We start from the raw sequence: 9914 nt of genomic DNA, 5'->3' as shown, positions 1-9914 counted from the left end.
TTATTTGACAGACAGAAATCCAAGTAGGCAGAGAGGCAGGCAGAGAGAGGGGAGGATGCAGGCTCCCTGCTGAGCAGAGAGCCCTATACGGGGGCTCTATTCCAGGATGCTGGGATCATGACTTCAGCCGAAAGCAGAGGCTTTAACCCACTGAACCACCTAGGTGCCCCTTGTCCAACCACTCTTGATCTGATTCACCGATCAAATTGATGATACTGTAATTGGTATCAATTGTTATTCCAAGTCAAGGTTATAAGTCTATATGATACTAAAAGATGTAAGATTACTTTTTCTTTTTGGTTGTTGGAAATGCCTCCTAATAATAATAATTGTCAAAACATTAATCATATAAATTGTTAGGACAGCATAAGAAATTTATGCATTCTTTGGCCCCTTAGATTTTTTCAGTAATGGTCAATTGTCTGGGTTCGTGCTTAGTGCCTAGGTAGGCAAATTTAAAAAAAAGTTATTTCTATAGGTTAGAAGTTAAGTTTTAAATAAGAGTTGCAAATAATTGCATTTATTTGATATGATATAACCAACATCTTGATGTTAAAATGATAAATTTTCTATCTTAAAATAACTTAAATTTTAGGACACAGTAATATTATTGCATATTTCAAATATAACAACATTACATATGCAAAAGAATAGGAAATATGCCCCTTTTAAATAAATGTTTTATTTTATTTTCACTTTTTAAATATGTACCGTGTCCTATAAAATGCACAAATGTTGTATTCAGCTTGATTATTTTTTTATATATTTTATGTCCTTATAGCCCTGGAAATGTAATTTTTATTTTTATTTTTATTTTTAAGATTTTATTTATTTGACAGAGTGATTGAGAGCACAAGTAGGGGAGCAGCAGGTAGAGGCAGAGGGAGAAGCAGACTCCTCGCTGAGTAGGGAGCCCAATGTGGGGCTCGATCCGAGGACCCTGAGATCATGACCTGAGCTGAAGGCAGACACTTAACTGACTGAGCCACCCAGGCACCCCTGGAAACATAAATTTTAAATAATAGAAACTATTTTAGTCATAATTTCCTTTCCAAAAATAGATCTCATGAGAATTACGTTATAAGTACAAATGTTTGGCTTATTTAGTAAAAGGTGATCAGCTGTACTGAACGGTTAAGACATGGTTCATATCTCTGTTCATTAAAACCTGAATTGACTTCTAGTGAAATATGATCCCTTAATAATAATTTTTGATAAAAATTAAGCAGTTAAATATGGAAATCCTTTCATAAGTAGGGTATACTTACTTGACAGAAGTTTTCCTTAAATGAGAGTAAGATTTGAATTATGGAATATTATTTAAAGAAACTTAATTTGGTTAGTTTCTAGTAATGTCACATGATTCAGAGATTATTCCAGCTTCAGATTCATAACTCTAGGATTCCTTTTGGGTTTAAATGCTTTGAGGTAAATTCTGATTTTGCCTGATTAGCTTCCAAGAGGAGATGCTAAGTAAAAAGTAATAGCTGATATTTACTGGGCATCTTCTAACTGCACTAAGGACTGATTATCTTATTTCATTTCATAACATTGCAAAGTAGTAAGATAACATTTTTGCTTCTTAACATATTAGAAAACTGAAGGAATGTGTTATGGCCATTCCAAAATCATAATAGAAATGATTTCAAGCTAGGAAATTGGAGAATTTATTATGCAGAAACAAGAGCAATAATCCTTCTGGACCTGAGAATGGACCTGGAAATCATCAGGACCTTAACTTCAATTCTTTGTGTGTATGTGAATGGGGTTCATTTACAACGCTGACCTATGATTAAAAAAAAAAAAAAAAAAAAAAAAAAAAAAAAAAGATTTTAACCAGGAAATCTTTATTTACTGAAAATCTATGTATTTCTAACCTACAAATCCAGGATAGCTTAGGAATTCAACTTTGGTTGAAGCAATTATAGTCAGATACCAGTTTCAGGAAATACATACCTGACTGGTTGGCCCCTCGTGTGGAAGTGGTTCTTTCCAGGTAGCCATATTAGTGACAAAGATAATCTAAAGGTTGCCTTTCACACTGAGCCTCAGGGAAGCTTAATTTTCTAATCATTTATAACCAGATGTCCTCTTTCCTTTCCAGTTCTGACTGGAAACAAAGACCTTATCCTTCTTACTACACATTATAAACTCAGAAGCATATATAAGGTGACTTTTTTAAACTAATTTGTTGAGTTAATTTATAGCTTAATTATCAGCTATAAGATTGATTTGTGTTGTGTGTACACACTTCTGATTAGAAGAAAATATTGTACAAAATTCCTTTCCTCCTTGAATTTACTAGAGGAATATGTAAAGCCATATGTAAACAAATCTGACTTAAACCAGGATATTTTATTAAAGATTAGATAATTCCTGGGTGCCTGGGTGGCTCAGTTGGTTAAGCAACTGCCTTCAGCTCAGGTCATGATCCTGGAGTCCCGGGATTGAGTCCCACATCGGACTCCCTGCTCGGCAGGGAGTCTGCTTCTCTCACTGACCTCTCTCCTTGCATGTTCTCTCTCTCATTCTCTCTCTCTCTGTCTGTCAAATAAATAAATAAAATATTTAAAAAAATAAAAATTAGATAATTCCTTAAAATAAAACAACCTAATACCTTTATTGTGTCCTTCTAGAAGTCTTATATTTTAATAAATTACAAATCCAAATTGCACTGTATGTTATTTGTCTTTCCCTACAATAGTCTGGAGACAGTGGTAATAATGCTTTTAAATATTATTCAGAGAACTGTAATTATCTAAATAAACAATTTCTAGCATCCCCTCTCACATTCCATTTTTTCCTTTGCATTTATCCTTTAAATTTTTTTATTATGGTAAAAAAACATGTAACAGGAAATGTACCCTTATAATAAAAATTTAAGTGGAAAGTATGGTATTGTTAACTATATGCATTTGTTGTACAGTAGATATCTAGAACTTACTCATTTTGCCTGATTAAAACTCTGTATTCAGTGCACCTGGGAGGCTCAGTGGGTTAAGCCTCTGCCTTCGGCTCAGGTCATGGTCTCAGGGTCCTATGATCGAGCCCCGCATCCGGCTCTCTGCTCGGCGGTGAGCCTGCTTCCCCCTCTCTCTGCCTGCCTCTCTGTCTACTTGTGATCTCTCTCTCTCTCTCTGTCAAATAAATAAATAAAATCTTTAAAAACAAAACAAAACAAAACAAAACAACTCTGTATTCATTGGACTGCAACTCTTGATTTCTAACTCCCTCCAGCTGCCGGTATGCCATTGTACTTTCTATTCTATGTTTTTTATTATGTTAGATCCCATCTATAAGTGGAATCATGCAGTATAGGTCCTTGTGTCTGATTTCACTTAACATGTAGTGCTTAAGATTGTCATGTATGATAGTATTTCCTTCTCTTTAAAGGCTGAATAATATTCCTTTATATGTGCATACCATATTTCCCTTTATATCAACCATTCATGGACATTTAGGTTGTTCCTAATTATTGGCTGTTGTGAAAAATGCTTCAATGAACATGAGAGTGCAAGTATCTCTTTGAGAAACTCTTTTCAATTCTTTTTATATACATTCACAGACATGGACTTGCTGGATCATATAGTAGTCTTATTTTAGTTTTGTGGAACCTAATACTATTTTCCACAGCAGCTAAATCACTAACACTCCCTAAGGGTTCTTGTTTTTCCACATACTTGCCAAAACTTGTTATCTTACAAATAACTCAAATCCTTTGACAGTCACAGTTGCTCTTGGCTCTACACTGAGAGAACCTCAGTCCTCTTATTAATGATGCAACCAAATGATGTATATGGACATCCCTAGAATTCTACTTCAGTGCTGTGGCTGGCAGTTCTGCTCATTAGGCAGTGTCCACACAATATTGGTCATTAAATATATAAATATATCTTGTTAAGTATTAAATATACTTAATATATACTTAAATATATTACAATAATATTTATTATATTATCTCTGTGTACAAGAGTGCTTCAAATCTTTACCCAGGCATTTTTATTTTTATTTATTTTTATTTTTTAAAGATTTTTATTTATTTATTTGACAGGCAGAGATTACAAGTAGGTGGAGAGTCAGGCAGAGAGAGGAAGCAGTCTCCTTGTGGAGCAGAGAGCCCAATGTAGGGCTTGATCCCAGGACCCTGAGATCATGACCTGAGCCGAAGGCAGAGGCTTTAAACCACTGAGCCACGCAGGCGCCCCTACCCAGACATTTTTAATCTCATGTTAGATATCTAACAAGCTGTGTACTGGTACTGTTCCATCTCTACCGTTCTGTCTGCTTCTGTGGCTGGGATAAAACCAGGGCAACTTAACCCCTCATTCATTTAAAGATGTTTTTCTTTATTACTTAGTTGAAATTAATTAAAAAGAAATTGAAAAAAATTAAAAATGCAAAAATTTATGACTGCATGACAGCCCAGAGCTACTTATTATCAATATTAATTTATTGGACCTAATAGTACTTATATTTCAATTATACCTGAGGTTACTACTCTTTTATATCAGTGTCTGAAAATTAGCACTGCATCACTAAGGAATTATAAAACTATGTTCTACATCCTTAGTTAGAGAAAGAAGAGAAATATTCAATGCACTTTACAGGTTTTTATTAAAAATGTGTAAAATAATAAAAATTTAGGTTTAAATGAACTACAAATGAATAGCCGATTGATGTTACAAGAATGATGGTTCAAAGACTATTGCTTTTCCTTAAACTAAGTATAATAAGCAGCACTTATTTTATTTTTGAAAGATAGTTTTTCTCATAGCAAGTAAGAAGTTCAAACCCAACTTTTTGGGGGGATTAGATACCTTATAGTCACCATCAAGAGAGAGCATAATAATGAACTGCATCAACATATGGTAAACCAAACAATGTAAACTCTTAAATCTCAATGAGTTATTATTTAATCATGTGTACCTATCTGTAGTTACGCATTGCTTTGACATAAACAGTGGACTAAATACTTCAGTGTTCCCCTAACTGGTATGTTGGGAAATAATAGAACACAAATCTGGACAAAACATACACACAGACAAACCAACACATCTCACATCCACACACATACTGACATGTTATAATAAAATAGTATTCTGTATTCTAATATATAAATAAGCACTGACACAAAGAATTGAAGAAGTAACTTTACAGAGGGATTTCTCAGACGCTTCAATTTAGTGTAGTGCTATGGCACTGTGCACTGAGAATCTCCAAGAACTAAGCACTCTGTGTTATCTTCACAAACATAGAGATTCAGAGAAAACATTTCAGGTCACTCCTATAAACATCTCTCAGAACAGGACTGCCAATTTAGAAATCAAATACACTTAAGATGTATGGATAAGATACAGAGCATGAATAGAATTCAGTAAGAGTCTAAGTTGAGGCAATGAAGCTCTATGATTATTTGTCATGTTTTTTAGCCAATTAAAATCTTAAACGAGAATCTGACCTGTAGAACAGAATTTGAGTGTGCTAGTAAAGGGAGCAGGTATTTTTCCCCTTCTTCCTATTTTCTAGCTCAGTGTATTATTTCCCACTGCAAATGTGGGAGAGGCTAGAAGGAGATCTAGAAGAGTGGATAATAGAATGGGGATCATAATACTTAAAACTGAACTTGTAAGAGCTGAAATAATGCTGAAAAAATGCATTTATAATGCTTTTTTAAAGTTAAATTACATAACACATTTCCTTCTTAAAAGATGTGGTGGCTTATTTTATAAATTTTTACCTGGAAATTTTTACCTCTTAAACTCTTTTATGAAAAATATGGTATAGAGAATATAAACCTGTAATAGTGTTATTTGATGACAGATACAGACTACACTTATCACAGTGAGCACTGCATAATGTGTAGAAAAATGTATACACCTGGAAGTTACATGACATTGTATGTTAATTATACCTAAATAAAAACAAATGAAAAGAAATGGTGAGATAAATTCTACTTGATCTATTTATATTTAAAAATAAAATACAAGTCTCAATACCTAATTTAAGTTAATAAAATGTATTCTTAAAATATTTTAGATTAAATAGAGAGCTTATTATTCTGATATCATCTTTCTAATGTATTTCTTTTAAGTCTCAAGAATAAACATATTTTAGAAATAACTTTCTTTGATTAACAAGTCAAGGCACTATTTGAATATCTATATACAAAGTTGCCTTATCTCTCTATTTTACAAATCCAATTAAATGGGCCACTTTTATATGAGTAAGCCAAGTACTCACAAATCTGTATCATTTTCCAAGTATTTACAGTTACCTTTAAAAATCACTGAATAGGGCGCCTGGGTGGCTCAGTCCTTAAGCATCTGCCATTGGCTCAAGTTGTGGCCCTGGGTTCGAGTCTCCCATGAGGCTCCCTGCTTGGTGGGATGCCTGCTTCTCCATCTCCCACTCCCCTTTTTGATGTTCCCTCTCTCACTGTGTCTCTCTCTATCATATAAATAAGTAAAATCTTAAAAAAATAGATTATCACTGGATGAATATTGTAAGAAATTTAATAAATAAAGTAAAGTAAACCAGAGTTTTTTTTTTAAAGGTTGTGACTATTATTCAACAAATTAGAAATAACTGTCCAGCAAAATATCGCAGACATTATTCATGGATGTATAAATACTTTAATGATGAAATGTTGACCATTGTATACTTTGTACAGTCCTGTTCCTTTGGTCTTGAAGGGATAGGATTTGTAACCAAGTGAAGAATCAGTACTAAATATAACCAACAAAAGGAGCAGGGGATGGAACATAATGTAATATGGAAGTTGTACTAAAAAAGAAAATATTAAATTTGTGGTTAACCTTTTAAAATATTTTATGTTTAGATACTTGAGTGTCATCCTTGTGCGGGGGCCATGCCAATCTCTGTATTGTTCCAACTTTAGTATATGTGCTGCCAAAGCAAGCACACGTGCTTAGACACTGGAAAACCCAGATTATAAGCTAAAATTTAAGAGTAAGGAAAGTTAGTGGTCTGCTAATATTTTCGCCTCCAGAAAAGAAATATAAATTATGTAAATAATCTTATCTTATCCATGCTAGTGAATGATATTTTAGTAATGATCTATATAATCCTCAAAAAAATAATAAAATTATAACCTCTTAATAAGAAGGAAAAATAGATATGGAGATAAATTATTTTAAAATCCCAAGTAGCCACAGATAGATTTACTTAGAAGAAAATGTAATGGCCATAATGTTTACTGTTTATATTATGTTAATATTTTGCTTTATCTTTGGTTTAATTCTGATACAAATGCCAGGGCGGAAGACACCCAGGTCTTATGGGACTCAGCATTCCTATCACTTCTGTCCTAAAACAAATTAAGTGTGAGTTTTGAAATATTACTGTATGTTTCCATATAAGAATTCTTTTTTTTTTTTTAAAGATTTTATTAATTTATCTGTAAGAGAGAGAGAACAAGAGAACACAAGCAGGGGGAGTGGCAGGGAGAGGGAGAACAGACTCCTCTCTGAACAAGGAGCTTGATGCGGGACTGGATCCCAGGACCCCAGCACAACCTCAGCCGAAGGCAGATGCTTAATAGACTGAGCCACCCAGGAGCTCCTATATATAAATATATATATATTTAAGAATTCTTTTTTTTTTTTAAAGATTTTATTTATTTATTTGACAGAGAGAGATCACAAGTAGGCAGAGAGGCAGGCAGAGAGAGAGAGAGGGGGAAGCAGGCTCCCTGCTGAGCAGGAAGCCTGACATGGGGCTCGATCCCAGGACCCTGGGATCATGACCTAAGCCGAAAGCAGAGGCTTTAACCCACTGAGCCACCCAGGCGCCCCAAGAATTCTTAAATATATATAAATATCTGGAAATTTTCAATAATGATAATTACTGATAGTTTTAACTTTATTTGGATCAGTTTATTGTGGATCAATATTACAGTCCAATGATTATGAACATAACTAAATTTTATAGTGAATCTGAAGAAAATGTATGTTATTAAAATATTTTTAAAATATCAGACAATACAGAAAAGTATGATCTGTCATCTTTCCATCTTGAGATACCCACTTTGCACACATTAATGGATATCCTGCTGGGCAATTTAATTGTAAATACATGCAATTGCCTATTCATTTAGTTGTTTGTTTTTATAATGATTGGATTGTGCTACATATATGATTATTTTTTTTTTTTTTTCTCTCTTACAATAGTGGAGAGTATTTCTAGGGCAATGATACACTAGTTCATTAAAGAAGACCTTCAATTGCTCATTTGTTGTCAATATTTTAATACCTAGCCTGAAAATTCATGGAAAGTAGAGTGATATATTGATGGGGTAATGGACTTATATTTATGGTGGTTCAATTCTTAGCAAAAGCTGGCTGGAAAAAGTACTATTTAGGAAAGACAATGTGAAGAAAATATAGCTGTGTCTTTTGAGATTTCTAGAAGATGTTCTTTGGTTTTAGCCAGAGTGCTGGTTAGTCTATGTATAGTTTGGAATTTGCTGAACTCTGCTTCCACATAATGTTTCAAACAATGACACTTTGATGTCTCCATTGTATTTTCTGTAGACTTGTCATTAAAAAGAACTCTTTATAACATAACAAAATTATGATTTCATGAAGATTCTTGAGTGGGAAATGCTTTTCTATTCATTAATTAGCTTGTTTTGTTTTGTTTATCTTATTGTTGTGAATGGTTTAGCCTGAATATGTCCTACTTCATGACAGTCCAAAACCCAAAGACTTGCTGTCTTTCTTTAGCAACTTCTTATAACTTGCTTATAAATGGCATGAATTTAAATTTTAATACTAACTCCCTTTATTTTTTCCTTCATGTGATTTTTCTGTTCTATTTTTACTTCCTTACATATATTCTGTAATCTATTTGAAATCCTTTTTATATTGAAGCAAGATAAAAAATAATACCATAGAGAAAGACATAAGTAAACTAATAAAAGCAGTTGCTTTGTTTATGTAGAAATAATTGTAGGGAAAAAAAGTCCACATTTTGGCTCTCAGGAATAAAGAATTCTTGTAATTTCTTTTGGTTTCTGAATGTGGTTTATGGGAACAGAGGCTTGTGAATGAGGTATGTAGTTATGATATTTATGTTCCAATGATCATTAGCCACAAGGCACACTTGTACTCAAATTCTTCTGTCAGCCTCTTCAATTTGGTTCACTTATATACTTAAAAAGACCCCTATAATCTTGATAACCTTCTTTGTTTTTTTTTTAATTTTATTTTTTATAAACATTATATATATATATATATTTTAGATTATTTATTTGACAGGCAGAAATCACAAGTAGGCAGAGAGGCAGGCAGAGAGAGAGGAGGAAGCAGGCTCCCCACTGAGCAGAGAGCCCGATGTGGGACTCGATCCCATGGCCCTGAGATCATGACCTGAGCCGAAGGCAGAGGCTTAACCCACTGAGCCACACAGGTGCCCCAACATATAATATATTTTTATCCCCAGGGGTACAGGTCTGTGAATCTCCAGGTTTACATACTTCACAGCACTCACCATAGCACATACCCTCCCCACTGTCCATAACCCCACCCCCCCAACCCCCCTTCCCCCATCAACCCTCAGTTTGTTTTGTGAGATTGAGAGTCACTTATGGTTTGTCTCCCTCCCAATCGATCTTGTTTCATTTACTCTTCTCCTACTCCCTTAACCCCCAATGTTGCATCTCCTCTCCCTCATATCAGGGAGATCATATGATAGTTGTCTTTCTCTGATTGACTGATTTCGCTAAGCATGATACCCTCTAGTTCCATCCACGTTGTCACAAACGGCAAGATTTCATTTCTTTTGATGGCTGCATAGTATTCCATTGTGTATATATACCACATCTTCTTTATCCATTCGTCTGTTGATGGACATCTAGGTTCTTTCTATAGTTTGGCTATTGTAGACATTGCTGC

At 34.0% G+C, this 9914-nt stretch overlaps 1 non-coding gene across 1 annotated transcript; it reads right to left on the bottom strand.

Annotated features, from left to right (window-relative positions):
* Positions 1-6819: 6819 nt before the first annotated feature.
* LOC125089758 (U6 spliceosomal RNA) lies at positions 6820-6922 on the bottom strand. The gene has a single exon (XR_007124051.1). It is a non-coding gene; the product is annotated as a U6 spliceosomal RNA (small nuclear RNA).
* Between the last annotated feature and the right edge of the window lie 2992 nt (positions 6923-9914).

Source organism: Lutra lutra, chromosome 1 (assembly GCF_902655055.1).
Source record: "Lutra lutra chromosome 1, mLutLut1.2, whole genome shotgun sequence".
NCBI classification, from domain to species: domain Eukaryota; kingdom Metazoa; phylum Chordata; class Mammalia; order Carnivora; family Mustelidae; genus Lutra; species Lutra lutra.
The sequence above is the reverse complement of the archived record's forward strand: the minus strand, read 5'-3'. Positions and strand labels throughout refer to the sequence as shown.